Here is a 6,325-nt window from a genome sequence, read left to right as displayed (position 1 = left end):
ACCTGATGGAAAAGTTCACGACTGAGGTGGGCCCTCACCTTAAAATCTTTCCATAGACAGAGATGGGGGATGGGAGAATTTATAAATGACCAACCAACCACCGCTCAGGCCAACTCTGAACTCCCTGCTGACTTGGGGAAGGTTTTGTGCAGAAAAAGCAACAGGACTGCCAGGCCTGCAATGCAGTCGGAAATTGCTGCATGTAAATCCTGGCCCTGCCATTTGAAAGTTGTTCAACTTGTTCCCTGTAAAATGGGGAGAAGCTATAATGTACATTGGTGATGAGGGTTGTATAACTTCCTCACCCATCCATTTTCGTTTCCCCCGTTTCCTTCCCAGTTCCCAAGATCTTTATGCTTCCTCTTACACTGACAGTCAAAACTTAAAATTCTGCTTGTTTTAGTTTGCAGAGCAATTTAGAAACAAGATTCTGGGACATAATTTTCCAGAATTAAACAACCATCCAAATGTTTTACTAACACGCAGACACACACACACACACACACACACGCAGACACACACACACACACACATACACACACAGACACACATACACACACAGACACACACACAGAGTCCTTCAAGAGGAATTCTGCCTCCAGCTTTAAAACACATGCATTTTCTTTTCTCGCTATATTAGTTTTTCAGTCAGTAATTCGCTCGTTTCTCCAGAGAACCTAAAATGAGCAAGACCACCAAGCCAGTTCACCATCCTCTACACCCTTTTCATGCGTCGTTTGTATAATCTGAAATGGTGCCCCCTCCATACCCCTCCCTTGTCTTTCAGTCAGCTTATTTATAAAGTCTTCCATAAGCATAGTGCCACTGTGCTGATATCTTATAAAAACGTGTTTATTACATACACCTGCCAAACATGGGCAGCAGGTATTTTGTAATAAAAGTTCAAAAAGCAATCAACGGTTGAAATTGTTCATCACTAGCCCTACATCCTCCCTGCCACATGTCCTTTCTTCTCTGCTAATAGAACTCCTATTTGCTAGGTACCAGTAGAAATCCTTTGCCTTTAAAGAGAGAGGGTCTCCTACCCTGGCCATAATGCACGAATTGTAATTCACCTAAACCACACGTAGTAATTTCATTCTTCTATAATTGGCCATGTGACCCAATGAGATACGAGGGGAAGTTTGCTGGATGTAGCTTCCAAGAAAACTTTTGCTTCCTGGACAACAAAGGACAAACAACTGGTAGGGTCCCTTTTGTCCCTCGGCCATTGCTGCTTTCCTGTCATACTGACATTATGCATGGAAGTACAGCAGCAATTTTGGAACTATGAAGCACAGGAAAAAGGAGAAAGAAGCAATCTATTAAACTATGGCTTAGCAGAAAGACGGCAAGAGCCTGGGACAGATGACAACTTTGTGTAGCTGAGCAGCCTTGGTCTAACCAGTTATGTGAAACAGCTAAGGCTTCATTTGTTTATGTCACTGTAGCTGGGTTTCCTGTTATATATACTTAAATGCAGTCCTAATAGGTACGTAGTGCATGCTCTCAAAAACAGTTAAAGGCTCAGTACATACACCTTTGCATCAGTCTTGATTCCAAATCAGTGCATGAGCAAATCCTGTCTGCTCTACAAATCCTGTCTGCTCTACCATCAAAGTGTGTTCCATATTTCAACTACTTAATACTTTCTACCACGCCCACTGCCATTAACCTGGCTGAAGCCACCACCATCTCTCACTCATGCTGCAGCGTTCTCTTAATGGGCCACCTGGGTCTGCTCTTTTATTCCTTCAGTCTTTTCTCAACGTGGCAGCTAGAATGACTCCATTAAAATGTAAATCAGATGGTATCACCTCTCTCATAAAAGCTCTCCAATGGTGTCTCTGTTACTCAGATTAGAAGCCAAAATCTTTAAAATGGACTATAGGGCACTCACCTGAATGGGCTCCTCTCTGTTTAGTTTTTTTTTCATTTGTCTTGTTTTGTTTGTTTTTTTCGGTTAGATACGTTCTATTACTGCCTTCAAGTTTGCTTATTATTATTTTATTTTTATTTTTATTTTTTTTTTTTAGACGGAGTTTTCGCTCTTGTTACCCAGGCTGGAGTGCAATGGCGCGATCTCGGCTCACCGCAACCTCCGCCTCCTGGGTTCAGGCAATTCTCCTGCCTCAGCCTCCTGGGTAGCTGGGATTACAGGCACGCGCCACCATGCCCAGCCAATTTTTTTTTTTTGTATTTTTAGTAGAGACGGGGTTTCACCATATTGACCAGGATGGTCTCGATCTCTTGACCTCGTGATCCACCCGCCTCGGCCTCCCAAAGTGCTGGGATTACAGGCTTGAGCCACCGCGCCCAGCCAAGTTTGCTTATTCTTTTGCAGGATCTAATCTATCGCACTCACTCAGTGAATTTTTAAATTTTGAAACTTGTAATTTTCAGCTTTTCTTCATTTTTTGATTAATATTTCATAATTTCTATTTCTCTTATACTCATGTTTTCCTTTAAATTTTTGAACATACTTTTTTTTTATTTTTGAGATGGAGTCTCACTCTATCACCCAGGCTGGAGTGCAGTGGTTCGATCTGGGCTCACTACAACCTCAGCTTCCCAATTTCAGGCAATTCTCTTGCCTCAGCCTCCCAAGTAGCTGGAACTACAGGCACCTGCCACCATGCCTGGCTAATTTTTGTATTTTTAGTAGAGACAGGGTTTTACCATGTTGGCCTGGCTGGTCTCAAACTCCTGACTTCAAATGATTTGCCTGCCTCGACCTCTCAAAGTGCTGAGATTACAGGTGTGAGCCACTGCACCTGGCTTGGAACATACTTATAACAGCTAATTTAAAGTTTTTGTGTATTAATCTCTGTCGTTTCCAGATCTGTTCTATTGACACATTTTTATCCTGGTTATATAGTCAGATTTCTTGTTTTTTGGTTTATCTGGTGATTTTTTTAATTGGATGCTTGACATTATAAATGTTCATTGTTGTTGAACGTTTAGATTTTGTGGCCAGGCAGTTAATTTCTTTGGAGATTGACATCTTTCTTTTCTTTCTTTCTTTTTTTCAGACAGGGTCTCATTCTGTTGCCCAGGCTGGAGTGTAGTGGTGTGATCATAGTTCACTATAGCCTTGACCTCCTAGGCACAAACAATTCTCCTGTCTTAGCCCTCCAAGTAGCCGGGACTACAGGTGTATGCCACCATGCTCAGCTAATTAGTTTAAATTATTTTTTGTAAAGACAGAGTCTCTATGTTGCCGAGGCTGGTCACAAACTCCTGGACTCAAGCAGTCCTCCCATCTCGGCCTCCCAAGGTGCTGGGATTACAGGCATGAGCCACTGTGCTCCACTCAGCTCGAACATTTTGAAGCTTGTGTTTAGACTTCGTTAGAACAGGTCTAGAGTCACCTTTACCATGGGGATAGTGCAGCCCTTGACTAAGGCTTGACCCTTCTGAGGTTTCTATTAAATCCCTACCTGCTCAAGGACTTTCCACTCTAGCCAGCCTTAAGTCAAACGTCTCCCAGCCCTGTGCGAGCTCCAGTGGTTACTCAGCTTCCAGATGTCTGGTGGTGCTCGTTTCCTTGGTAATTTTTGTTGTTTTTGTTGTTGTCATTTTTGTCCATTCTCCTGTGGTCTCACTCCCTGTATGTAGAACTTTGCACTCAGCCAAAGATCTGAGGGAAACGCATGCAGGTTTCCGAAGCTCTTTTTGGTACTGCTCCCTTATCTCTGGCATTCTGTTGTGAAGTTTCCATGCCTCCCAGCCCCTTCAAACTCCATTCTTTGTCTCGGTGGGACTTGTATGCTCTCCGTAGGCCCCTCCACGTGTTGCAGTCTGCATAAGTCACAAAGCTGGGGTCGTGGGAGGGCTTGCCTCATTTGTTTTGACAGCCCTGCATTGCGTCTTGCCCAATGTCTGAAAACAATCATTTCTTATATTTTGTATAATATCCTAGTTTATGGTGTGAGAGTTACACAGTCATGACTGGTGGAGACCACAGATACTTATTTATTTATTTTTGAGGCAGAGTTTTGCTCTTGTTACCCAGGCTGGAGTGCAATGGCGTGATCTCAACCCTCTGCAACCTCTGCCTCCCGGGTTCAAGCGATTCACCTGCCTCAGCCTCCCAAGTAGCTGGGATTGCAGGCACCTGCCACCACGCCTGGCTAATTTTGTAGTTTTAGTAGAAACGGGGTTTCTCCATGTTGGTCAGTCTGGTCTCGAACTCCCAACCTCAGGTAATCTGCCCGCCTAAGCCACCCAAAGTGCTGGGATTACAGGTGTGAGCCACCACACCTGGCCCACAAATACTTATTACATGTGTGAAGCATTTTAGTGAAGATGAGTTAGCGTGCATAGCGGAGGTAGAGGAACTGAAACTCGGAGTGGGTGGGGTGGGGAGGAATTTGACAGAGTCAACGCTGTCTGTCGTTAGAACTGGGAGGAGAGGCTGGAGCTTTGCATCCTCAGGCTGTGCTTTCACGTTCAAGCCACATCATCCCTTCCCTGGCTTAGCGGCTCTAAGCACTGCCTCCTCCTCCTCTGCTGTCTGCTCCTCCTCAGTTATGCCTTCCAGCACTTGGGATGCTGACTTCTTCAGCCAAGCCCCACTCCAAGCCTTCCTCATACCCACAGTCAGATAAGCTGGAAAGATGTTTTCCATCCCAAGTGTATCAGATCATTTGGAAAGACCAAGACCCACTAGCTCCATCATGAGCCAGTGAATGAGTTTTTGATTACCCCTACTTTGACTCCTGCTTCCAATTTGCCCAAAGACCCCCTCATCACCACGCAACCTGCAATATGAGACCATGTCTGTGAAAGCACGCCATGAACAGCAACACTGAAGCAAATGGGATTCTTTAAACCATGATTAGAACAATAAACATCTGCCTCCAGGTGCCGGACCACAGGGGGTGCAGGTGAAAGGCCTCTCTTCTCAAACAGCACTTATTCTAGGGACTGGCTGCCCACTGTGGGGTTCAGTTAGCAGACAACTTTCTACTGCCAGTGGTTTCAGGGTCTGCCTCAGATGCAGATAAGACAAAGAACCCCTTTACCCAAGGTCATAGCTTGCCAGGGAAGCCCATAACTTGTGGCTGAATGAGGAGGAGATATAAAAACCGAGGCATTTTAGTGTGATGTGAGACAACTCTGGTGGACGTCACTTGTTCTGGATCTTCTGGCTAGGTTGGCTGAAGCTTTGTCAGAGCTGCCTCCACACTTAGTCTCTCCCTCTGCCCAATCTTGCTCCCTCCTTCCTTTCACAGTTAATAATTTCTGATTAACAACTTGCACTCACACTTCAACACCACACCTGCTCGCAGGGGGCCCAACCCATGACACAGGGAATGACAAAGACCATGGACTTTGGCAGCTACAGTCCAGCCCAGTTTCCCTGCAGACAGTGAAAGGTCAGGTCAGGCAGGGGATGATGACTCCACAGAAGGGCCACCCTGACACCACAGGCTTCAGCTCCTCAACACTTTTTACCTTCTTTTTTTTTTTTTTTTGAGATGGAGTCTCACTCTGTTATCCAGGCTGGAGTGCAATGGCACAGTCTCGGCTCACTGCAATATCTGCCTCCTCAGTTCAAGCGATTCTCATGCCTCAGCCTCCTGAGTAGCTGGGATTACAGGCACCCACCACCACGCTCAGCTAATTTTTGTAATTTTAGTAGTGACGGGATTTAACCATTTGGCCAGGCTGGTCTTGAATTCCTGACCTCACATGGTCCACCTGCCTCAGCCTCACAAAGTACTGGGATTACAGGCATGAGTCACTGCACCTGTCCAACCTCCTTCTTTATTAATGTGACAGAAAGTTGAAATGAAGATGAATTATTGGGACATGAGACTAGATAATGTTTATCGAGTGGACACTCCAAGCCAGGTACTATGTGAAGCACTTCACTTGCATTATCACATTTAATTCCCTCAAGCAACCTCCCAGGGAGATAATCTTATTATCCCCATTTTATAAAGCCTCTTGCCTCTGTCTTATGAGAGTTGGGGCAGGCCCCAGGGCAATGAGCAATGATCTCAGATGCCCTCCAGAGTCCCGGTCTGTCTTCTACCGCATGAATCCCTGTGAGCAGTTTCATTCTCATTACTGGCTGCTGCTTACACCCTCTTTTTCCTCCTTCCTCCCCAGCTCTCAATTCTGCAGATCTGGCAGCACCTGCTCAGACCCCACCAGCAAATCAGAGGCACTTTCAATGCCCAACCCCCACTCTCAAAAATAGGAAGAGGAGAAACTCTCAGACCACATCCTGCGTTTGAGCAAAGTTCCCACCAGTGGTTCAACTAAGGCAAACATTTACACAACATCTTCCAGCTCATAGAAAACCTAGCATCCA

Source organism: Sapajus apella, unplaced genomic scaffold (genome assembly GCF_009761245.1).
Source record: "Sapajus apella isolate SASKATOON/1434 unplaced genomic scaffold, GSC_monkey_1.0 scaffold69, whole genome shotgun sequence".
Taxonomy (NCBI): domain Eukaryota; kingdom Metazoa; phylum Chordata; class Mammalia; order Primates; family Cebidae; genus Sapajus; species Sapajus apella.
The sequence above is the reverse complement of the archived record's forward strand: the minus strand, read 5'-3'. Positions refer to the sequence as shown.